A 27,304-nucleotide genomic window follows, 5' to 3' on the forward strand; every position below is an offset into this window, starting at 1 on the left:
CAATGAAAAAGCATTCAGATTCTGAAAAGAAGGATTTTAATAGAAGTAAAAAGTAAAAAAGAATCACCTCTGTAAAATCAGGATGGTAAATACCTTATAGGGTAATTAGATTCAAAACATAGAGAATCCCTCTAGGCAAAACAAAGTTACAAAAAAGTTTAAGTTACAAAAAGACACACAGACGGGAATATCCATTCTATTCAGCACAGCTTAATTTCTCAGCCATTTAAAGAAATATAATCTAATGCATATCTAGCTAGATTACTTACTAAGTTCTAAGACTCCATTCCTGTTCTGTCCCCGGCAAAAGCATCACACAGACAGACATAGACCCTTTGTTTTTCTCCCTCCTCCCAGCTTTTGAAAGTATCTTGTCACCTCATTGGTCATTTTGGTCAGGTGCCAGCGAGGTTATCCTAGCTTCTTAACCCTTTACAGGTGAAAGGATTTTTTCTCTGGCCAGGAGGGATTTTAAAGGTATTTACCCTTCCCTTTATATTTATGACACATGTAATCCTTAAGAACTCATGAATCTGCACTGGAATAAATCCTGGTAGTTTCTGTTAGCAAATCAAACTTTCTGATGGGAACATGAGAACTTTTTATATAGTAATATAGTTTACATCAAATACCAGTTTTACCCTGTTTTATTATTTCCCCTTTCATCGTTTTTATCACCAGTCTTTCTTAAATTATTTCATTTTAGTGTGTATTAAAGAGGAAGTGTTCTCTTCAGTGTGAAGCAGCCACTAATGGGTGAAGTAAGATATGATTTGCCAGTGGGTTACAGAACTATTTGTTGGATGCCAGTAGAACGCTGAGGTTTGGAATTCCTGGGTTCTTTCCCCGGCCCTCATCTATTGGTAAAAGCAGCAGCTACAAACAGAGTTGGCACATTCAGTGAGAGAGGCACTGGGGTGCTGAGTGCATTGAGTATGTCATAGTAGAGACCTGGTCTCAGTTTTTTTTCTAGAAATGACTTTGTGCAGCCTCTCAGATAACTTATTAGTAAAATAGAGATAATAGTAAGACCTGTGCAGAACATAGAAACATAAACAGTGAAAAATGTAATCTTCAAAGCCATGGCCTCTTGGATCCTAGTCCATCTAAACCAGCGGGTATTTTGTAGATCTTATGTCCATGCACCATTTCCCAGTATGCTGATGCTATGGAACAGGAAGGATAAAACATCTGGTACGAGGGACACTTGAGAGGTATGCCTTTTTCCAGTGGTCTCCAAACAGTGGGGAGTGCCCTCCTAGGGTGGCATGGAGGAATGTTCGGGGGGTGCAGCGGGGCCCAGGCCAGCCCCCATGGGGAGCAGGGAATGAGCACCACCCAGCTTCGCTCTGCCCCCAGCTCTGCTCCAGCCTCAACCCCAGACTTGGCCACCAGCTCCCAGCCCCGCTCCTGTTTTGCAGCTCATGGCCCCGCTCCCAGCTGAATCCCCACTTGCAGCTCTGGCCCTGATCACAGCCCCAACCACAGCCCTGCCCCGGCCATGGACCCTGGCTCCCAACTGCAGTCCCTGGCTCCTGGCCCCAACTGTGAGCCCACTTCTGGTCACAGCCCCTGGCTCCTGGCTCTGACCATGGGCCCACTCCTAGCCATGGCCCCCTGGCTCTGACCGCAGCCCTGATCCCAGTTCCTGGGGGATGCAGATCAGATAAGGGGGGACATGACCAAAAAAAGTTTGGGGACCATTCCCTTATGCAGTCAAGAAAAAAGCAATAGTTGCATACTTGATCACAAAATCACTCCCTTAGGAGAGACAGGGAAGCCTAAAGTTGTTAGTGTTGGGGAATAGATGAAGAGACACTATCTCCAGCTCCATGTGGGGCCTGGTTGAAGGTTATTTGTGCTTACATCAAATGCTTCTCTTTAGTTTACCTTGAAACTGTGTCTCTTGAGTCAGTTACGATAAGTGTCAAAGTCCAGCTCTGCAGAGTTCATCACACCGTGACATAAAGTTGAACTACTTTTCACGCTGTTGGTGTTCATTTTTCACAAGGTATAACCATATCAGCCCGTAAAGTGTTCTCTAAAGCTTTTAGCTTTGTGAATGTAGTCATTTACAGTGAAACTGATATGACAAGCAGCTTTAGTAAAGAAGCAGAAAATTCGTGCAGAGAGAAGGAATTAAGATATGATTATTATGTCCTGATTCCTTTCTCATGCTACTTTTACATAAGCGTTAACTCCATTTACTTTAATGCACTTGTACCTACTTTACACTGCTGTGAGCAGAGAGTCAGGCTTTCAGTGTGTAAGACAGTTGATTTATTTGTACACACTATTAGCTTTTGTCCCAGCCAGTAATATCATTTATAGCTAGTGTCAAGACCCTATTTATTACTTGATAAACTACCTAAATTCAAAACAGCCATGCCACACAGTAGGATCTGGGCCTGTGTCTTTCTCTGTTAGTTGCACAACTAATTTATGCTCTGAGGGACTATCCTGCTCTATTAACCAACCGTAAGGATTTCGTCTTTGTTTTTAGACCTCTAAGTTACTGCATTATATATACATCACAATATTCATATATATTCACACATTCCATTTTCAAACAACATTGGTTAGAATTTCCATAATGTCCTAATAGTTCAGCTCAAATACAGGTTAATATAATAGAACTTGATTTTGCAAAACATTTTTCATGGAAATTGTATTTTGGAAATTATTTGAAGTTGAACACTATAGTCAGGGAAAAGCTAAAGCAGAGCAAAAATAATCAGAGAGATACAGTAAAGGTAAATGCAAACAGATATCTGTAGCTGGAATATGGAATGGAGGGACAGAGAATTGAACAATTCTAAATGAGAGGAGAAGGAAGTGTAGAAAATGACTGAGTATATGAGACAGGCTTCAGCAAGTTAATGGATGGACATTTTTTAAAACAAGGTGATATAAACAGTATAAAAATAGCACAGTGCTTATTGTTGTTCACTACTGGAGACCTCAGTGTCCAGTGACTATGGCACAAGACTGGAAATCAAGTGTTTCTAGCTTTGCTGTAGATTTTTACGTGTCAAGAGCAAGTCACTTCTCTTTGCCTCAGTTTCCTCTCTTAAATGGTTATGATAATATTTAGCAACATGTGCAAAGCACTTCCAGTTTGGACTGAAAGTTCTATAAAAGTATTATTTTTACTTAATAAATATTTTATTCTTATTTTATCTTTGAAAAGGTCATTGCAAATAAATATAAGATATTTAAAATTTAAGATCTTTTAAATCACTAGTATGATAAATTCAGTGGGAACAGAGGGAGGCCAGACCTATAACTTATTTGAGGTGGGAGAGAATGGTGTAGAGGTGGTCCCATAAATTACAGTAGAGGCAAATACAAATTAAAAAAAAAATAAGTAGGTGAAAATTAACAGAGAGGAGCACTCCTATGATTAATCCTCATGGATTTTTTGAGGGTGATAAATCAAACATAAGTTATACAGTGCAGGTAACCTTTTCTGACAGACTCCAACCACTTTCGACTTGTAAGTCAACCATTTTCAGAGATAGAAAATGAAGAAAATAGAAGGAATTAATCTCTGGGTGTGTCCACACTTAAAAATGCTATAGCAGTATAGCTGCACCACTGCAGCTGTTCCACTGTAGTGCTTCAGTGTAGGTGGTGCCTACACCAGTAGGAGGACTACTCCCATCAGTGTAAGTGATCCAACTCCCTGAGGGAGGTGGTAGCTTCTTCCATCAACCTACGTGGTGCCTATGCCAGTAGGAGGACTACTCCCATCAGTGTAAGTGATCCAACTCCCTGAGAGGTGGTAGCTTCTTCCAGCTGGTCTATACCAGGTGATAGGTCAGTATAGCTGTGTCTCTCACTAGCATGAATTTTTCACACCCCTAAGGGAGATGTAGCCATACCGAAGTACATTTCTAGGGTAGACCAGGCATCTGTTTGAATATGCAGATTTATCTCTGAAATTTAACTCAACCTACTTAAATCTTTCTCGCTCCCTTTCCAGTGGTGATTTTCACAGCTGAAGCTTCTGTGTCTGTTTTATCTTTAGAAAGATAAAATAACATGGCTGATTACAGCCAAACAAGATCCAGAGAGAATAGGCAATATTTTTGAGCTTGAAGAAAAAATTGTTGAAGATATGTGGTGCGTGTTTGTACTTGGACTGCTGCATCCAAATATGAGTAATGAGAATGGAATATATGTTCAGGGAAACTTGAGATTCTATAAGGATTTTTCTAATTAGACACATGGGGTACATAATTTTGGTATTGGGTGGAAGGAATTGGACTTGTATATTAAATGCCTTTATCTGCAGCAGGAGTTGCACATCAATTTCCCCTTTTGATGCTCTGAAAATATAATCAAAGTAACACTGTCAACTTCAATATCACATTAATTTTATTTTTAACTACTATAGTTACATGAAATGCCAAGGCTTATTCTAACTGAAAGAAGTTAGAACTATATAGAAGAATATATATAATATATACACATGTGTGTATAGATATATATAACATATTGTTTACTATGAGTTTTACTGTGAGTTTCTGGCAGCACTTTGCATAGTCGGTTCCACTGTTGTTTGAATGTCGGTTACACTTTCATGCACCAACAGTTCGGTTGTATTGCTCTTGAACTCATCCAAAAGCCCTTGCTGGAAAGATCCTTGTAAGGAACAATAGGAGAGCAGGATCCCTCCACCCGCTACCCTCACACAGATGTACACACATACTCTTTTAAAAATGAATTTCAGTTTTTTATTTATATCTATCTATCTATCTAATCCAGGGGTGGGCAAACTTTTTGGCCCGAGGGCCACATCTGGGTATGGAAATTGTATGGCAGGCCATGAATGCTCACGAAATTGGGGGTTGGGGTGCGGGAGGGGGTGAGGGCTCTGGCTGGGAGTGCGGGCTCTTGGGTGGGACTGGGGATGAGGGGTTGGGAGTGCAGGACGGTGCTCCAGGCTGGGACTGAGGGGTTCGGAGGGTGTGTGAGGGATCAGGACTGGGGCAGGGTGTTGGGGCACGGAGGGGGTCAGGGGTGCAGGCTCTGGGCGGCGCTTACCTCAAGCGGCTTCCAGAAGCAGTGGCATGTCCCCCCTCCGGCTCCTACGCAAAGGCGCAGCCCCTGCAGCTCCCATTGGCAACAGTTCCTGGCCAATGGGAGCTGCGAGGGCAGTGCTTGGGGGGGGAGAGTGTACAGGGCCCCCTGGCTGCCCCTACACATAGGAGCCAGAGGGGGGACATGCTGTTGCTTCCAGGAGCTGCACAGAGTGCGGCAAGTCCCAGACCCTGCTCCCCAACGGGAGCTTGAGAGCTGGATTAAAACATCTGGAGGCCCAGATGCAGCCCCCGGGCTGTAGTTTGCCCACCGCAATCTAATTTTAGGATATACTGAAGGTCTGTGTGTATGAGGTATTTACATGACATTTAGGAAGAACTTTGAAATTATAGTTGATCATAAGATCTACATGGGAACTGACTGCTTATGATCACAGTCCTCGAGATGCCATTATTTATATAAATCCTGTATTTATTATCCCATAATTTAGGCTTTGTGATGCCCCCAAAATAACCTGCCTCTCACCTCCTTAATCTGCTCTTCCGAGGGTATGGACTCTGGGGTAGCCAAGGAAATACATGAAGGACACCGATTTAATCTTATGATTGACACAAGCAAGTATATTTTCCAAAACAAAGTATCTTTTTATTAATGTAACCAATAATCCCTACTACAATGTAATCTAAAATCATAAATTAAACACGAATCCCTCATTGCAAGTTAACGAGCATTGAAACTGCAGTATCATACAGTTTAAATGATCCTAAACGAGGTGTTTTGCTACAAATGGCCAGTTTGCAGCAAAGTGCTGACAGCAATTCTTAACTTATATTTTAAGTTTTCCATACGAAAATTATAATTAACAGCCATCCAGTCATACACTCATGCACACTAATATTATTCTGTACTAAACTTATGCCAAGCTATAGTTAAAAAACAAGCTTACTATCCATTGATTCTACAGATTTGTTACAAATGTTGTTGCCGCTTGCTGCTGAAGTGGCTTTTCTTGGCTGTGTTCTCCTTAGGATTCTAAACTGTCTTTCCAGCAGCTCCTCTGTCCTCTTGTTCAGCCCGCTGATCATCTGCAGTTAGATCCCACAGCAGCTTCTTTCCAGCAGCTCTTCTTGCTGCCACTTGACTGACTTCTTTGCCTGATCTTTGATCTCTCTCTCCACTGTGCTAACTGCCTGCCTTTTATCCTGTTAGCTGCTAACTGCACATGCTCAATATTGGCCATTACCTTATCCTTGGACTTGGCACATGCTCAGTAACAGCCTTCAAGCATTACCTCATCCTTGACCAACACTGAGTCCTGGGCAAGCCTGGACATGTCCGGATACGCTCAGACTTTTCAATACCAATAGCCTTGTGCATGCTCACTGCTGTTGTGTACCTCAGAGTTATGATTTCCTCACTCAACCCCACTGCCCATGTTCCAGATCTGAACTATTTTGTGTCCATTTTACTCTGTCCTACTGGGCATGCTCAACCCAGAAATTGTCCAGCTCTGGTCATGTGACCTACATTGTCTAATGTTCAGTGACCTGAAGCTTTCAGTTGGTGAAGTGACTCCTGTTTATTCAAGAGGGAAGCTAGGGACAGAAAATGGAGGTTAAGAATACAAAATGAAGTCAGGAGAACTTCTTCGGTGTCATCTTCATCACTTGTATAATTCTCTACCTGACATCCTAGAAATACCTATGACTGTAAGATAGCTATCTTTCCTCTCACTTCTTATTCTATTTTCTACTTTAAGTTAAAGAAACAACCAGCAAATATTTGATATACTAACATTCAGAGTATTACATTATGCTCTGTATTTCTGAAAAAAGAACAGGAGTACTTGTGGCACCTTAGAAGGTGCCACAAGTACTCCTTTTTGCAGATACAGACTAACATGGCTGCTACTCTGAAGCCTGTATTTCTGAAGTTCTGAAATAATTATTACTGTTTGCACAGTAACGCTTTTCATTTTCTAAGCACTTTACAAACTTTCACTTATCAACAACTTCTCAATTTACTCAATCCATTCTGAGCTTTCTCAATAGACAATTTGTATATTCCCATAATTTTATTTCAGAACTGAATTGTTCCCAGCATTGCAATGACATTACAAGGCTTACGTCCAGTTCAATTTTGACACTTTTAAAACAAAGCTTTTTTTTTAGTTCTTCAGACACCAGAAAGCATTTTTAAAAAGTCTTAATGTGAATTATTTCTACCTCTGTGGCTGAATAACTGAAAAATCAATTAATGGATTTGTATAGGACTTTTCAATTTATTTCTGAATTGAGATGAATTGCAAGAAATTACCCCTCCAAATGGTGGCTTATTTCAAAATTTGATAAGCATTAAAAGTACGTGTTGTTTATAACAGAGGTTTTGTCAGATCCTTAATTTATAATGTTAAATAGTTATTTTTCCATTATAACTAAAAAAAAAAGTAAATTACTAGAAACCATCACTAAAGTCTAACATAGCTTTTCTGACAACCATAATGTCACAATTTAAAGTCTGAGGGCTAGAATCAGGGCTGAATCCAATTTAAACAATGGCAATTTCCTGGCTCCCCAATAGGCTTTAGTCCTAGCTTTGATGTTTTGTAAGATACTGTATCTCAAGGACCAGATTGTCCACTGCCTTCTGCCTTCTGCAGTCATTTACAAATTGAGTACAAAGCTGGCATAAAATGCTATCAAATATGAATTGTAGAGTGTCCAGTAGCTTTCCACTCCTTTTGTGCAAGGCTAACTGAGTTTACATAACGCAAGACAGTGGAGACGCAGGCCTTATACAAGTGACAGATGCACCACAGACTAATAGCCAGCATGTTTTAGCAGTCATTCCACATATGCATGTCATATAATTTACAAGAGGTAAGTTAAAGATATAGGAGGAATGATGTGAAAGGACATTTAAATTTCCCAGTGTTTTAGTTTCAATATGCTCTGACTCAGGTATAACATACATTTAATGGGTTACACCTTACATTGTCACAGGGTGAAGGACATTTTTGTGAACATATTTGAAATTGCAGGGCTTTTCTTCAGTCACTCCAATCCATCATAAATACTCTGCACATCCACATATTTCTAAGTAGAGTAATTAAAATCTAGGTGATTTAAGTCATTGATTTAAATAATGTCTTTTTAAAAGAGCCATAAAACTTCTATAGACAAAAATCAAAATATTGACAGTTAAGGCCCTGATCCTGGAAACACTTATGCAAGTGTGTTAAGTTAGCTCACATAAATAGTCCCATTGACTGCAATGGTTCTATTAATATGCTTAAGGTCATCCATTTGCATAAGTGTTTCCAGCATAAGGAACTAAAATTATATGTTTCTTAAAATCTTTTATTGGCTTAAAATCATTATACCTTCAAAACAAAAGTGCTTTAGTGTTAACAATGAAATATTTAGATTCTCAGTATGTTAACAAAGGCATTGTGAAATTGTTTACATACATATGGCAAAATTTTTAAAAAAGGGCCTAAAATTGTGCTCCTAAAATTGTATGTAGGCACTAAAAATGGTATTTTCAAAAGTACTTAGGTGACATAGAAACACAAACTGCATTGACTACAAACAGCAAACCCTGATAGAGGAACACAGTCTGGTAGGAGAATGTCAGCCTCTTTGACTTGTGGAAGTTCAATACGCCAGAAGGTGTGATGTGATGTGATGATTCTAGAGTTGTCCAAGGTGACTGTGAGTCACGTTTTTAACGCCCTGCTTCCAGTGAGAGGAAGATTTGCTTGTGCTTAACTGGATGTCAGCTTCCTGACACTACCAGTCTGTTAGACATTACCCAGTTTGTTAGACAGCTCCCAGATACTACCCAAACAATCTCCTCAGGTCTTTCCCTGCCCTTCCTTTGCTTTTCATGTTAATGATAGGTGCATTCCCCTGTAGTATCTAGCCCTGTCACAGGACACTCACAGAAATTACCAGGTAAGCTGTACCTCAGAGGAACAGTGCATACACCAGCTTGTTTGGTTCAAAAAATGTATAACAAACTTAACTTACCTTTAACAGGCTAAAAACCTTTATCAGACCTAAAGCAATCTCTCAGTGTTTTCAACCAACATATCCAGGATCCCCCTTTCATGAACGCAAAAATCACTGCCCTTTTTGCTTCGTCAGTGAAGGATAAAGGGGTGTCCATTTGCCTTCTTCTTATATACTAAAAGTTCTTTATTTTGTCCCCGGAGTCAGGATTACTTCCTCCCCCCCCCCCCCCCGCCCCCCCCACACACACCCTGGTTCATTCCCTGGTGAGCTGGCTCCATGTTGCCATCCTCATGTTGACTCCGTATACAAAAAAGGGCTTCCATTCTGTTGGCTTACAATGCTTAATCTACATGGCCAAGAGAGATAGAGATGATTCAACATCCTTTGTCTGACCCAAAATCTCTTTATCAATTCTGCCTTGGACACAGATTTTAAAAACACATTTTCAGTACATATATACAGCTTCTTAAATATCATCTGTACATACATCTCACAATGATTATAAGAATCGGTATGATATATGCTTTGATTAGTTACCTCACTTGACCCTCTTTGGATAAACACTACAAAAGCAATGTGCTGGGTATAGTCAGTTTATCAGGCCTGTCAGATGTTACCTGTTACAGAACAGTAAACCCTTTGCCAGCTGACACTTAGGGGTTCTGAGGGTCAAAGGTGTTGGTTTCACAAGCTATCTGGTTTTCATTTTTGAGCCTGAATTTGTGGTGGTCTCACATTAAGAATGTTAATGAGGCCATGGATGTTTCTTTCTCAGTGTAGCTGAGCATAGTGAGTGTGAAACATCTTAGTAGATGAAACTTCTATGTAAAATCTGTAATTCTATTAAGAATTAGGAAACAAAGTAAAGCAAGAGATAGCAAACTTACATTTTAGCAGTTTAATAGTGCAGGCCGGAAAACAACAATTCTATTTTGCAAAAAATGTTGAGATTTCAAAATTTGGTTTTGTTCCAATGCAGAACAGAAATGAGTCTTTTGGAAATTTTTCATGAAAAAATGAGAGAGAGCACCCAGCTAGCTAGTAGTCCAGGGATGGGACATTCACCCACTCTGGTGGAGAAACTTGAACCTGAATGCCCTAACCACTTGGTTATAGAGGCAGTCTTGTTCTTGTACTGTCTCCTGTTGAAGCTGTGTACTTTGTAGAAATAATTATATATTCTTTTACCAGAGAGAGAGAGACACTTGCCTGGAATGTAGAGCACCCAGGTTTAAATTCCTGGTCTGCCTTGCTTAGAGCAGCAACATGAATTTAGGTCTCCTACATCCCCTAGGCTTTTGTCTGTGTCTGTGTCTGTGTGTGTCTGTCTGCCTCTCTCTCTCTCCAAACTGGACCTGAGACACCTTCCTGAAGAACATTTCAGCGAAACTGACACATTTCTGCAAAACATTTCAGTTTTAACAAGACATCTTTTGATGTAAAAAAGTTTTGTCAAAAATTTGTAACCAGCTCCACAATTTAACACTGGGAAGAAAATTTAAAATGGGAAGAAAAATAAGAGCTGACATCACATAATTAAATATATAATTTTTTTTAAAATCATGATTTAAATTGTTTAAAGATTTTAAAAAATATATTCAGGATTTTTATACACTGTGAAATATTTCTTCTTAGGATGTATCCAAACAAAAAGAAAGGTAACCAGTAAATATCTAGAAAGTGATTTCACCCCTTGACTGTAATCACATAAGAGCTCTCTGAATTTATCTTCATCTAATGCAACTTCTTAGTGGATTGGATAGTTTAGATACTAAAAGCGGACTATGGTCAACTGAAGATTAGAGATGGCTAGGAATGAAACCACAAACAATAAAGTACCCAAAGTATTTTGCTCTTCAGAGTGTGTTTAAATAGATAAATTTACAGATCTCATAGTTTGGATTTAATCTGAACTATTAATTGCAGATCTTATTTAAATAAAATCTTTTCTACAGAGATCAACTCATCCTGAGATTGATCTCCATTAGTCACATGTTGGTGACATGATAATGCTGTCTGAGCCCTGTGAAGCTTGGGAGAACACATGCTGAATAATAATACAGCTTCTGCAAATTAAAGAATTATGACGGAAGCCTCCTTTACTGTGCCTGAGATGAAGTCATTCTAGCTTTAGTGAGCATGATTTTCAAGTTATTAGAAGAGGAAGTTTATTCTTTAATGTTGTTTTCTTATTTAAAAGGTGTCAGTCTTTTTGTTTCTGATCCATTGCTCCTGAACTACATTGGCAAGCTTATAAATCAGCTCACCAACCATACATAATTTATTTCAGTAGGTAACTGACTGTGCAGCATAGAATACAAATATGTTTTGAACAGTGTTTCTGTGCACTGCATACTTGACCAGGTTTTAAACTTACACAATGCATGCAGCTTTCTTTATTCTCTGTCTCCCTAATCTGCTCTCTGAGTAGCTATAACACAAATATACAAACTGCACATTCATGAACATTGTATGTCAAACATCAACTACATTTATAATCCTAAAAAAATCAGATGCTTAAAAATAATTACTTTAAAAAGGTGGTATTTTATAGAGAATTATCCATGCACCTGAGCCATCTGAAGGTAACTGAAAACATCTGCCAGAAAGACATTTTATTTGATACCGTATATTGAATTCACATGTTGACAGTAAAGTTCAGACAGTAATGAATTTTGCAAGAATGATAGTGTTTTGCTGTCTCTCTGGCATCGTATGACACAGTGTCCTTGCTCTGAAATAATGTGACACAAATTGACTCACACCTAGGACAGCAAAATGTTACTTTCTTTTCTATCATAAAATCAGTGGACACCCCAAGTTGTCCTTCAATAAGCACTATTCCAGCTAGCTTGTCTTACAATGTGCTATTGTAATGAGTTGTCATGCTGGGCCATTGATCCAATCTCCACACCCAAAGACAGACACTCATTAAGAAGACAAAGTTTTACTGCCACTCCTAGTCATGCAGTGATACCGTAATGAGGTTACTTTTGTTGTTGTGAAGAAGATACATAAGAATTAGGTTCATGCCCAAATGCACTGTCAGCAGACCATGCAGTCTTAAGGCATGGGCCAAGAGTTTTTGCAAAGCTGCTGTTTGTTAAGCAGTCAGTTTTGGCTGTGATTCTGTGTGAATCCCTGAAAGGCTACAGAAGCAAAAGAGCTGTTTCTTGAGACAGGGCAGAAGCATTTAGCCCAAAGTTTCTGCCCCAGAGGGTTGCGTGTGTGGTGTAGTAAATGTTTAGTGCCACTGTGTGGGGTGGCCACTAGAGGGACATAATGAAAGAAGGTAAAAGTCTGTAAACAAGACATGAAGACAATATTGCATTCAGCCTGACCACAGTGTCCTGAGTCTATGTAAATTGTACTGCTCGCATGCCATTTATTGCCAGCCTTGCTTCAGAATTCAGCAGTCATGTACATTTTATAAATAAATACATTTCACGAAGAAAATACCTAATTCTATGCCATTGATTTCTGCTCCAAACAGAAGAGTGACATGAAAGGCTGCCCCCAAACCTACTACCGCTCAGCAGAAAGGCAATGAAATAATTAAATTTCTTGAATTTCTGAAAGAAGGAATTATGTACATATATGCTGTCAACTCTACACTTTTTACATTTATGCCACACACACAGGGTAGTGAACATATCCTGTACTTTGAATTGTCAAACATCTGTGTTTGCTAATCTGGTTGTGTTATTCACTGAGGTTTTGGGAGATATGGGTAGAGTTTTATCCTTTTTTATGCCCACATTGTGGTTTTTACATAACTATTTTATGTCCATTATATGCCTTGTTTTATATGACTATTCCAGAACAAGCTTCTGTGCCATTTCTTTATGAGACGTAACAAAGGCAAGCATAGTAGATGAACATCATTTGAGAAACAAAACAAAACAAAACAAAACACAATAGTATAGAAGAAACCTCAGGATCTAAATAGTTTGGCTAACATGTGCCCACAAGAACAAGAAATACCATGTATACCTAGTATCTGCCCTAAATCACATGTATATTTGTTTTACAATGCACAGATTTAACTACATTTAATTCCTTCCACTGTAGTTTTAAAGCAAAGGCCAGTTCTATTCAGGTTATTCCCTATTCTTTTTGGATTCTGTGGCAAACACTGCAATTGTGCAGGATTTTTACTGATCAAAGGTAGCTGTCCAAAGATGCAAACAATTCGATGTTTATTGGGGTGAACTTCCAGCAAGCATGATTCCAGTTTCCTTCCTTAGTATCCTCCTTCCCAGCTCTGACACCACAGAGCCTTACACCTGTGTCCCTGTTCCCATTCCTGCCCTTAGCCAAACATGATTCCAATTTCCCCAGCCCCATTCCCTGTTCCCATTTCCCCTTTTAGCAAAACATGATTCCAATTTCCTTACCCCCATTCCCTGTTCCCATTTCCCCCACCCGCATGCCCACCCCACCCCCCTACTCCCTTGATTATCTGCAGACTATATAGTAAAACTTGAGTTCTGCTTTTCTATACCTTAACCAATCATGTTCCTGAAATTTAACTAACCAATCCTAACATATTGTAACATGATTATGTACCCAATTATATCCCACCACCTTAATTAATTTACACCCGGCAAAATTAATTATACAACAGACAGGAACAATCACAGAACCAGACAGAGATTATACAGACAAACAATAGCAAAGTGGGAACTATAAAGACAATACAGAAGTGAGGATTTCACATCCCAGCTATTGATAAGTGAATTCTTGCCAGACAGGATGCTATCAAACTAAGTTTCCTTTTACATTTTCTAGGCACTTCTCTTTCTCTGGAAGCGATAGGCATTATCAGGACAGGATTGTATTCCTAACAGCCCAATAGCACCTGATTTCAATGTGACTAGTTTGGAATGTGAGGATGTGACTATTCGCTTCCTAGCTTATGGCTGCCTCTGCTGCTTAGCCAGAGGCCTTAGCCTAAGCACAGGGCCTCAGACTGTCACAGTAAGAGAAGGCCCTTACACCAGCAGACAGTGGTTTTGATTCTTTCTTTTATACCTCTATAACTAGCCAAGTGATAAGAATACACCTAAATTCTTAGAGTATAGGCCTTTACAGACAGGCCTGAATATCTATATCCTAACAATATCCATTGTCTTTAGTGGAGGTAAAGTTAGGCCAATGCTCAATGCTTTTAAAAAAAGACAATCTTAAATCAAAAGTGGGAGAAAAAAGTATCAGTACTCAAATTTTACAGAGGGGGAACTGAGAGATTAAGGCCCAGAGTTATTTAGGCATGAACACCCACTGATTATAATGTCTCCCCAGAAATATGTGGCAGTGATGAATTTGGGAGCAAGTGAACTAGCACGATGTAAGGACATTATTTCAATCAATATTGTTGGTTTTAAAAATAAATTTTAATTAAATTACAAAATATCTAGTACATGTAGTGCTGTATACGAAGTGGTGAAATGAGTTAGTTTCGGGGAAGATATGTTATTTTGTACTTACATTTAGGAAAATGTTCTATGGTACAAGCTATGGCTATGCTTGAAGGAGTGCTTGGCACAGAACTAGGATGGACTGCCAATGCATTATGATAATGGTGAAGAGCTTTATAATTTGCTGAGAAGATAAATTGACATGAGAAAAGGGTTAGCTATGTGAACAGAATAAGCAATCATTTTCTGCCAGTAGCCATTGCAAATCCTGTCAATTTGCAAAACTACTTAGAGGGAATAATCCCATAGAAATCATAAACTGCAGAGATCAGATGTTTGGAAGGATGAATTTACTTAGAACTCTGCTGATATCAGCATGTGCTTAATTAGAGTGATTTTAACCATAATCCACAACTGTCAGGGATAAAAGTGTTATTGAATAATAGACTTGATTGACATCCTTAAATAGATATTAGCTCTTTAAACATGAAACTATAAGATGCCGTCATCTAAGGGGCTTGAGTTTAGTGTTTTCTTTTATTCTTACAATTATATATTTGGAATGCAATTTTCATGTTTTTTGGCTTATTAATCTTTTAAATAACATATGGAGATAATTTCTAATACATTTCACTACTAATCAAGTTGGGCATTAGAAATTCTAGTAGCCTATGTTAATCTTTGATTCAAGTGCCCAAACAGGCACTTTGATTCATTCTCAGATATGACTATTACTGTGGTTTTGCTTATACATCTGTATTTAAAGTTACATCAGAATTTTTATAAAGTGCCGTGAGTGTAAGGTTTTATATTTCACCAGTAGCAAATTACAATTACAAAATTGCTCTACGGCCTGTGAATTCTGGTGACATTTTGTTTCTACAGAATTGAAATGAGATTATTTCTATTTAATTTGAATATGGCCAGTCCATAATATGGATTGAGCAATGCTGGGGATTTAAACAAAAGCAATATTTGGTTCTTTGGCACCCCCTGCATCATTAATTGCAGTATTATACAGATAATTAATTGTTCTTAAACTCATTTAATCTCTATTGACCAGAGTGAAAAGAATATTGTAACAAATTTGTAACCACCTAGGTCACTTAATGATGGTTACCAGGGTGTCCATCATGATCAACTTTATGGTGACAGTTGGGGGTAGGTTTCATCTCATCTGGTTCCAAAAACACAGATAAGCTTAGAAAGAGGCTTCCAGATGCCCTATGACAGAGTGGTGAGCAATTCTGACTGTATCCAGTAGAGGTCAGTGTACATATTCATGCCATAAAGTTCCTTACAATGTTCAACACATAATATCTACCTGGCTGGGAAACAGTATTTCCTTTTCATTAGAAATTCTGATTGTCAGTTTTTCGTTTCATTCTGCAGTGGAATGAAATATCAGCACTGTAGAATTTCCAACAAAACAGAACAATCCATTTCAGTGCTAGCCAGGCAGCTGGGTACCTTGGGAGCTGGCCAACAGGCAAGTCAGGCAGACAGCAAACTGAGCAGTTGGACAGCCAGGTAGCTGAGAAGCCAGGCAACTGGACAGCCAGCCAGTCACGCAGCCCACTTGCTAGCCAGGGGTCTGGGCAGCTGGGCAGCCAACAGGCCAAGCTGCCAGCCAACCAGCCTACCTAGTTTACAGAAAAAAATCTGACAGAATCAATACATTCCCTCAGTATATTTTGATTCATTTGAATCATCATTTCCTGAATGAAAACATCCACTGAAATTTTTTGACCAGCTCTAACATGTACATATTCTAATAATGATATTTATATAAAAAAGGAAAAAACAATCTACTGGGGGTTGGTAGTATTTCAGAGTCGCTTTCTACATGTGGGACAGTATCTTATAAGAACATAAGAATAGCCATACTGGATCAGACCAAAAGTCCATCTAGCCCAGTATCTTGTCTTGTCTAATACCAGGTGCCCCAGAGGGAATTAACAGAATGGGCAATCACCAAGTGGTCCATTCCCTGCTTCCCACTCCCAGGCTCTGGCAAACGAAGGCTAGGGACACCAACCCTGCCCATCCTGGCTAATAGCTATTGATGGACTAATCCTCCATGAACCTATCTAGTTCATTTTTGAACCCTGTTATAGTCTTGGCCTTCATAACCTCCTTTGGCAGAGTTTCACAGGTTGACTGTGCATTGTGTGAAGAAATACTTCCTTTTGTTTGTTTTAAACCTGCAGCCTCTTAATTTCGTTTGGTGACCCCTAGTTCTTGTGTCCTTAGAAGGAGTAAATAACACTTCCTTATTTACTTTCTCCACACCAGTCATGATTTTATAGACCTCAATCATATCCTACCTTAGTTGTCTCTTTTCTAAGCTGAAAGTCCCAGTCTTATTAATCTCTCCTCATACTGAAGCTGTTCCATGCCCTAATAATTTTTGTTGCCACTTTCTGTACCTTTTCCAATTCCAATATGTTTTTTTTCAGATGTGGTGACCACATCTGCACACAGTATTCAAGATGTGGGTATTCCATGGATTTATATAGAGGCAATATGATATTTTCTGTCTTATTATCTATTCCTTTCTTAATGATTCCCAATATTATGTTTGCTTTTTTGACTGCCACTGCACATTGTGTGGATGTTTTCAGAGGACTATCCACAATGACTCCAAGTCTCTTTTTTGAGTTGTAACAGCTAATTTAGACTCTATCATTTTATATGTGTAATTGGGATGATGTTTTCCAATGTGCATTACTTTACATTTATCAATATTGAATTTCATCTGCTATTTTGTTGTCCAGTCACCCAGTTTTGTAATTCCTTTTAACTCTTCTCAGTCTGCTTTGGACTTAATTATCTTGAGTAGTTTTGTATCATCTGCCATTTGTCCCATCTCACTGTTTACCCCTTTTTCCAGATCATTTATGAATATGTTCAATATCTTCCTTAGTAGAATGGGATTAATTGTCATTTGTTTAAGGAAAGTTAGCAAGATAATTGGTGCCTTGAACCACTGGAGTGGGGGGGAGGGAATAGATTTTGATACATGAACTAATGTCTTTAAGGGGAAATGTGTAGCAAAAAACAGGAAGGATGGTATAGTGGTTCAGGCTCCAGTCGCATTTGGTTCTTGGCTGCCCATGGGTATGCTCTCCAACGGAAACTGGTAAGATCAGATAAGGGGTCTCCATTTTGTGTAGCAAACTTTTAACGGGAGACATCTCCAGGAGGTTTTAAAGCACCTGTTGCAGCATTTTCGCACTGTGTCCGATGGGGAGAGAGAGGTCACAAAAGAAGGAGCTTCATTAAAGGAATATTTTCCATTGTTGGATAGTTTGTTTGGGGAAAGTTTTTAAAATAATGGTTTAAAAGCCTGCATCACAAAATAATAAATTCCTAGCCTTTTGGCGAAGATCCAGTTTAGTTTAATAGTTTTATAGTTTAATAGTTTTCCTGTTTAATAATTTTTTTAAATCCAGTTGTAAGCTGGAACAGGTCAAGGTCTTTGAGGTGACATGCAAGTGGGACATCAGTAACCACTTCCTCCCCAGTGGCAGCTTCACCCGATTTGCTACCTGGAGAACCATCCACAGGGCTTGGCTCAGTTGTGTCCCGCTAAACAGAGCCATCTACGATGGGAATCAGGCAAGCAATGCAGAAAATGCAGCTATGCCAACCCCACATCTTATGTAGCTGCAGGCTCCATTCCAGAGCATGGCAGCTGCACCACACCACCATCTAAGACCGCCTAATCAAGGCCATCATCATTACTAACGAGGAACAGAAGAAGACCCTCACGGTGGACATCACAGTTCCTCTTGAAAAGAGTTCCCTGGCCTTCCATGGCACCCCCCGGTCAATGTCTTGATAGCTAGGGGTTACAAAGTTCAAATACATGTGCTTGGGTGCATGGGATTCCAGTAACGAGCAAGTGTTACGGGAATGCAGAATCAGTCAGCGCTTTGCCCAGCTGATGTGGCAGTTCATGCTGTTGGACACCATCAGGTGGTCAAGGGACATTTATTTAGAACATATCAATGGACATCAGCAATATGAAGAGAAATGAGCTAGAGTGCCAATGAGAAGCAAAGACAGGTATTAGTTATTAACAAAGCAGCTGAAATATTCTCTAATGGATCATATTTATTGAGGGACAATTTACCCTAAATTATTAATTACTGAGGGACAATTTACACTCCTGGCTATATTTATTTTCCACAAGCTACTCCTAGTATAAGTATCCATGAGTGATATATCTGAGTATTTGGATACTGATATTTAAACTGTATTGTTAAATTTATAAACTCTAATTTAGGATATTGCAGTTTATGTACTATATGCAATTTATGATTTTTAAAGCAAACTTATTAGTTTGGGATAATTTAAGCATTAGACTCAGATGAATAGAAACTTTTTCATTAATCTGTGTTGCAGGTAATTTTAACATAAGCTTTAATAAAATCAGTTCCAACTGCCCTAAGACCATGAGGGAGATTCTTGAAGGACCATCTCCATATTGTACCGTCTTTGGCAAAACACTACCAGTACTCTGCAAGACTGACTTCAATTGGGACAATCAGATTTGTATATGGCATCCTAGCTATTTAAAATATTTACTGAGGGTGAGCTCCTCTGAGGGGATTGATGGCGATTTTACTCCTGAGGAACTTTAGTGAAAACCAAGGCTAGTGAAAACCAGGAACACATCCCCAAACAAAGATGGCATCCACTATGACTTGTTGAAAAATTGGATCTGGATGTGATGGGTTGGATCACAGAAAACCCCTTGGGACTGCCACCTGATGTGCCAAGACTACTTCTGCCCTTGCTTTCCCTGCCAGCTTGGGGCTCCAGAACGCTGCCTGGTTGTGCCAGACATGCTTGCCGGCTACAAACACAGGCCAAGGTCTGAACCACATCCCACAAACTGCAGGCTTAACTGAAAACAGCTTAAGTGTTCCTGTCTCCAACACCCAGATGCCCAGTTCCCAATGGGGTCCAAACCCCAAATAAATCAATTTTACCCTGTATAAAGCGTATACAGGGTAAACTCATAAATTGTTTGCCCTCTATAACACTGATAGAGAGATATGCACAGCTGTTTGCCTGCCCTCCCCCAGGTAGTAATACATACTCTGGGTTAATTAATAAGTAAAAAAGTAATTATATTAAATACAAAAAGTAGGATTTAAGTGGTTCCAAGTAATAACAGATAGAACAAAGTGAATTACCAAGCAAAATAAAATAAAACATGCAAGCCTATGCCTAATACAGTAAGAAACGGAATACAAATAAAATCTCACCCTCAGAGACGTTGCAATAAGACTATTTTACAGACTAGCCTCCTTCTAGTCTGGGTCCAGCAATCACTCACACCCCCTGTAGTTACTGTCCTTTGTCCCAGTTTCTTTCAGGTATCCTTTGGGGTGGAGAGGCTATCTCCTGAGCCAGCTGAAAACCAAATGGAAGGGTTTTCAGGGGCTTAAGTAGACTTCTTCTTGTGGGTGGACACCCCTCCCTCCCCCTGTGTAGAATCCCAGCTACAAGATGGAGTTTTGGAGTCACGTGGACAAGTCACATGTCCATGCATGACTGAGTCCCTTACCAGCCAGGCCACATTCCTGGGAAAGCTCAGATGTGGATTGGCATCTCCAAGTTCATTGTTGGCTTAAGTGTTTCTTGATTGGGCACTTACTGAGAATAGTCTTTTCTCAGGAAGCTGACCAACTGCTTCACTGAGACTACTTAAAATTAAACAGGTAAATAGCCAATATTCATAAGTTTGAATACAAAAATGATACATGCATACAAATAGGATGAATATATTCAGTAAATCATATCCTTTACAGAGATCTGTTACATGGCATATGTAGCATAAAACATATTCCAGTTATGTCATATATACATTCATAAGCATATTCCCATAAAGCATTAAGGGGGTGCAACATCACACTGGGATGTTTTGTGCTTGTGACCACAGGTGCCAACTCCATAGGTGCTCCAGGGCTGGAGCACCCAATGAGAAAAATTAGCAGGTGCTTAGCACGCACCAGCAGCCAAGGTCCCACACTCCTCTGCATTCCTGCCTGCTGGTCAATTCCTCCCCATCCCTCCCAGCCCCTCCTTAGGGGGGGACAGGGCACGCTCAGGGAGAGGATGGAAAGAGATGGGGGGGTGTGGAGTGGAGGTGGGAAGAGGCAGAGCAGTGGTGGGGCCTTGGGGGAAGGGATGGGGTGAAGGCAGGGTTGGGGGCAGGAAGAGGTGGGTGGGGTGGGGGCTTACGGGAAGGGGTGGAGTGGAGGTGGGACTTGGGGTTGAGCGGGGATTGAGCATCCCCAGGGAAAATTAGAAACCGGCGCCTGTGCTTGTGACCATTTTCAACAAGTACAAACAGTTCGGCACATGGAAGACAGTAATGACCATACTGATTTACAAGAAAGGGGAACCTAGCGATCCTAGCAACTGAAGGCCCATCTGCTTGTGTTCTGCCATCTATAAACTCTATGCCGCATGTATTGTGGCCAGGATCACACAATGGGCATTGAGGGAAGGGGCTGTCAGCTCACAGCAGAAAGGTTTTATGTCTAATAAAGGCTACTATAAGCACATCTTCAAAATGCCCTCCATACTGTAAGAACAAAGATGCACCAGAGTACAATGGCATGGCTCAAGCTGCCAAATACCTTCGGCATGATGCCTCACCAACATGTCTTTTTCACCTTGGAGAGTTCAGGTTGCCGAATAAGTTCCTTCAGATGGTCCAAGAGCTGTATGATAACTGTGACACTAACATCTGTTCGGTGGAAGGTGAGACCCCAGCAGTGACTATCCACTCTGGTGTGAAGCAAGGCTGCCCCCTGAGCCCCATCATCTTTAATCTGGTGATGGAGCTGCTTATTGGGATAGTCACACAGTGTTTAGACAGATTCAACCTCCATGATAAGAAAAAGAACATTCTGGCATATGCCGATGGCTTGGTGCTCATCATCTGTGATCCACGATTGCTCCAACATATGCTTAATGCCACTACCAATGGCTGGATGGGACTCTGTTTAATGTGGCAAAGTGTGCATCCCTTCATGTTGACAACCAGAAATGACAGTAGGCTTTTCCAGCAGTCTTCTCAATCCAAGGAGAGCCTGTGACTCACCTCGATGATGGAGAGACATATCAGCATCTTGGTATGTGTTTAGGTTTTTGTGTGAGTCAGACCCCAGAGGATACCTTTGTGAGTAGTGTGCAAGATGCAGTTTGGCTGGACTCATCACTGTTGGTACTGTAACAGAACATCAATGCCCTTAACACCTTCCTGATCATCTTTATTTCATATGGCAGTCACCTAAGAACTATTACCCGATTGGTCAAAGAGTGGATGTATCTTCCGCAGACAGCCAGCAACAAGGTGATGCACATTTCCCACGGGCAAGGTGATGCTGGCATCCCCCTCAGGGGTGACCTCTATCACTCACACTTTCTACCTTCTGACCTGCCTGGATTTAGTGGTAAGGAGCTTTGCAATCGGGGTCATTAGGAAAAGAATTGCCAGTATCCCAACTAGCCATGACATTGCTCCTACTTGAGCTGCTTGTTGGAGGGAGAGTTCAGGCAAGAAGGGGGAGTCTTCGCCTTACTGTGGAACCATGCCTGGAACATCCCTTGGCACCTTAAGAGATGCACTGGCTTCCAGTGGCCTTGGTGTGAGGAGTAACAGCAACTGGGAATCCTGGTCCCTCAAGGATTACATGGATGGGCCATTCTCATCCCACAAACAAGGACGAAACTTGAGGCTCTCCTGAAGAAAGCTGTCTGAGCAAAGTATATCAGAGACCTGAAGAGGAAACCAGATCAAGGCAAGGTCTTTGAAGTTACCTTGAAATGGGATGCCAGCAGCCACTTTCTTTATGGACTCTCGTTTCATCCACAGGGCACACCTCAACTGCATCTCAGCAGATCAGTCTGACACGGCAACTGGGACAAGCAATGCTTGACATGTGGATATGAAAATGAGACCTTGCCTCATGTCATGTGCTGCTGTAAGCACCATTCCAGAACATGGCAACTTTTCATAGAATCATAGAAGGTTAGGGTTGGAAGAGACCTCAAGACGTCATCTAGTCCAACCCCCTGCTCAAAGCAGGACCAACACTAACTAAATCATCCCAGCCAGGGCTTTGTCAAGCTGGGCCTTAAAAGCCTCTCAGGACGGAGATTCCATCACTTCCAGAGGTAACCCATTCCAGTGATTCACCACCTCCCTGTGAAATAGTTTTGCCTATTATCCAACCTAGACCTCCCGCACTGCAACTTGAGACCATTGCTTCATGTTCTGTCATCTGCCACCACTGAGAACAGCCTAGTTCCACCCTCTTTGGAACCCCCCTTCAGGCTACTATCAAATCCCCCCCTCACTCTTCTCTTCTGCAGACTAAATAAGCGCAGTTCCCTCAGCCTCTCCTCATAAGCCATGTGCCCCAGCCCCCTAATCATTTTCATTGCCCTTTGCTGGACTCTCTCTAATTTGTCTACATCCTTTCTGTAGTGGGGGGCCCAAAACTGGATGCAATACTCCAGTTGTGGCCTCACCAGTGCTGAATAGAGGGGAAGAATCACTTACCTTGATCTACTGGCAACACTCCTACTAATGCAGCCCAATATGCCATTAGTCTTCTTGGCAACAAGGGCACATTGTTGGCTCATATACAGCTTCTCATCCACTGTAATACCCAGGTCCTTTTTCTGCAGAACTGCCGCTTAGCCAGTCAGTCCCCAGCCTGTAGCAGTGCATGGGATTCTTCCATCCTAAGTGCAGGACTCTGCACCTGTCCTTATTGAACCTCATCAGATTTCTTTTGGTCCACTCCTCCAATTTGTCTAGGTCACTCTAGACCCTATCCCTCCATTGTGTATACCTCTCCCCCACAATTTAATGTCATCCGAGAGACACTATTTTGCCACAACACCATGCAGAATGGATTCAGTAAAACAATTCTGGCATCAGTGGGAACAGTTATAGTTAACTCATCTATTCTGGACTCCAAACTGAACCAGATCGCTGCCTTTGCTGAGGCACAAGAACGGAAACTGAAGAAATATGCCCCCTTGGTTGACACCACGAGGAAAAGGGAATACTCCACTACTGTTCATGAGATGTTTGTCGAAGCACTGGGCACTTGGGACCCCAAGAACAAGACCGTGTTCTGGGAGTGTAGGTTGCCCAGATGCTATGTCAAGCTAATGTGGCGGTTGATGGTTTCCGATGCCATACATTGGTCAAGGGACATATATATTGAACATAATTCTAGATGCTGTCAATATGAAGATAATATGATCCAGACCACTAACTGTGGAGTGATTGTGTATTCTTTGAACTGATTTAACTACTAGCATTTTTTCTGTGTTATATTCTTAACCACTAACACTTGTCTATTTTTTACCATGGGCAATTATTGGTTCATACAATTTTTTTTGTTCATTTCCTATATACTATCATTTTTGATTAACATGAACATTCAAGGCCAGGCTATTTATAATTTGTATTCAACAGTTTATGTGTTCTATAATTTTTAAATATTCTCTTTAAAAAAGTTTTAATCAGTTCCGATTCTTTCTCTCTCTCCACTTATATTAGTATTTTTATTTCCAAAGTACTTTTTACAATGGGCAAATATGGCACCATATTACTTTTTCTTGTACCCATGTATGCCACCCAATTTTCTCCCTTCTCTTTGTATTCGAGTGGAGGATAGGTTTTATATTATATTCAGATGTTGCTGTATAGAGGATTGAGTGATTTGGGAGGTGATTGCTTTAGTCTTGGAGGTACACAGGACTAAATATATTTGTAGCTTTTTCTATGACTTGCAATACATTTCTAGGTGCTACTCAAAATGCTGGCATTTTAAGTTCCTTTATGAAATCATAGAAATCATAGAATCATAGAACTGGAAGGCACCTCGAGAGGTCATCTATCCAGTTCCATGCACTTGTGTCAGGACTAAATATTTTCTATACAGTTCCTGACAGGTGTTTGTTTAACCTGTTCTTAAAAATCTCCAGTGATGGAGATTCCACAACCTCCCTAGGCAATTTATTCCAGTGTTTAACCACCCTGACAGGAAGTTTTTCCTAATGTCCAACCTAAACCTCCCTTGCTGCAATTTAAGCCCATTGCTTCTTGTCCTATCCTCAGAGGTTAAGAAAAAAAAATCTTCCTCCTCCGTGTAACAGCCTTTTACATACTTCAAAACTGTTATCATGTCCCCACTCAGTCTTCTCTTTTCCAGACTAAGCAAACCCATTTTTTTTAATCTTCCCTCAAAGGTGATGGTTTCGAGACATCTAATAAGTTTTGTCACTCTTCTTTGGACTCTCTCCAATTTGTCCACATCCTTCCTAAAATGTGACGCCCAGAACTGGATACCCAGTTGAGGCCTAATCAGCACAGAAAAGATTGGAAGAATTACTTTTCATGTCTTGCTTACAACACTCCTGCTAATACATCCCAGAAGGATGTTCGCTTTTTTTGCAACAGCATTACACTGTTGACTCATATTTAGCTTGTGGTCCACTATGACCCCCAGGTCCCTTTCAGCAGTACTCCTTCCTAGGCAGTCATTTCCCATTTTGTATGTGTGTGAGTGATTGTTCTTGCTAAATGAAGTACTTTGCATTGGTCCTTATTGAATTTCATCCTGTTTATTTCAGACCATTTCTCCAGTTTGTCCAGATCATTTTGAATGTTAATCCTATCCTGCAAAGAACTTGCAACCCCTCCCAGCTTGGCATCATCCACAAACTTTATAAGTGTACTCTGTATGCCATCATCTAAATCATTGGTGAAGATATTGAACAGAACCAGACCCAGAACTGAACCCTACAGGACCCCACTCATTATGCCCTTCCAGCATAGGACCTCTTCATTTTAAAGACTGCATCTGTCTCATCTTCCTGCTTTGTCTTAGCAAATGAGATTGGCTGGGACACAAGCAATTTATCCTGAGCACCTCCAGAGCAGCTTCCAATAATCTTTACTGTTGGGTTTAGGGGGAGAAAAATGTTGAGCTTCAGCTCATGCTACAAAGCCTGTCTGTTCCCTCAGGCTTTCTTTGGTGTGGGTGGATTGAAAAAGGAGAGTAGGCTCCTATTTCAACATCCACAACATTTAACTGTAATAGGTGCTCAGACACATTCCATAAAAAAGAAGATTGACTTCTTGGACAACAGCACATGTGAAAACTCCAAGGAGGCTGAATAATGGTCAATCACAGTCCTCTGGGTCTTCCTTTGAAGGAATGACTGGATCTGTTGTCAAGCAGATCCAACTATATGTTAGCTTCCACAGATTAGTGTACAGCCCATTATGATCAACCGTATCAAACAATGCTGAACGATCTAATAAAAAATCAGTGGGACACTTGACCCATGTAAGAAGAGGATTATCAAGCAAAGTTATAAATGCAGTGTGCATGCTGTGCTATGCCCGGATCTCAGCCTAGATTGTTAAAAAGAGAAAAAAGATGACAAAATGATGTTTCCAAAACATTAAATTGGCAATTTAAATTTATTTTATCAGACATGTTACCTTGATCTGCACAGTTTACATGAGTTTAGTGGTATAGGGTTTGCAAAAAAATTTTAATATTGTAAAAACTTAACACACTTTTTGTCTTTGGATCAGTAGGTAATACTTTTTTTGCCAGCTATGGAAGAAATAATTCTGTTACAGTTCTCTGTGTAGTAACACAGTAATTATATACCAGAGATTGTTTTGATTTTATAATGTGATTAAGATTGTCCCTAAGGCAAACCAATGGAGCTCTTCAGGGATACCCTTGTGAGGACAAGAACCTGGATCAACACAATTTTAAATGTGAAAATTTGAAAAATTTTGTTCTGACAGTGTTGAAATATTTCACTTTCACTTTATAGTTCTGATTAATTATGAATTTGATATTATACAACAATATTATTTTAATATTATATATTTATTACCTGTATGTAATACATTATGTTTAATGATTTAATATAAAATTGAAGATGAAATGAAATGAATCAAACTGATAAAGTCAAAATGAAATGTTTTGATCCCCTTGAATACAAAGTTTCAGAATTTTCATTTTGTGGCAAACTTCAAAATTTCAGCTTTTTGTTAAAATTTAGAATTGGAGAAAAAAAGTCAAAATGTCCCATAGAACAGAAATTCCTGTTCTAGTTGTTATATTTAACTTACAAAATACATTTCTTCCAAAATATTACATGCAGCTATTTACTAGTTAAGACTTCATGACTATTTAAAATTGAATCATATTCACTTTGCCAAACACAAAGCCTGAATAGTTTCAATACAGGTAGTAGAGAGGTATTTGAATTGGAAGAGGAATGCGTAGTATCTGAATATAAGATGGTAACTTTGGCTGGAACAAAATACTGGCCAACAGAGGAATACCTGTGCATTTAGGAATAAACACGACATGAACAACCTGGAGTTCATGTATAACTTTCATTGTAATTAATGGGACTTGTGAGCATAAATCAAAACATAATGTAGAGTGTCAAGAAGAAAGCATGGTCCAGTAGTTAGGGCACTAGCCTGAGACTCTCGAGTCCTGGGCTAATTCTCTGCTGTTCCATGAACTTTCTGTGTGATGTTCGGCAAGTCACTTAATCTCTCTGCACTGTATGTTTAAAAGTGTTTAGGCAGCTAAAGATGCAGGCAGGCACATGGTGGTATTTTCAAAAGTATTTAGGTGCCTAACTCCCAAATGACACCTAAGTGCTTTTGAAAATCTCACTTGCAGTATATCTGTATCTCAATAGGCACCTACATACTTTTAAAAATCCAGCCCT

The 27,304-nt window shown here is 40.0% G+C and overlaps 1 protein-coding gene across 1 annotated transcript in view; it reads left to right on the top strand.

Moving 5' to 3' along the window:
* Positions 1-27,304, top strand: part of CSMD3 (CUB and Sushi multiple domains 3) — a 1,169,988-nt gene that overhangs the window by 360,029 nt on the left and 782,655 nt on the right. The window lies entirely within an intron of this gene.

Source organism: Natator depressus, chromosome 2, assembly GCF_965152275.1.
Source record: "Natator depressus isolate rNatDep1 chromosome 2, rNatDep2.hap1, whole genome shotgun sequence".
Taxonomy (NCBI): domain Eukaryota; kingdom Metazoa; phylum Chordata; order Testudines; family Cheloniidae; genus Natator; species Natator depressus.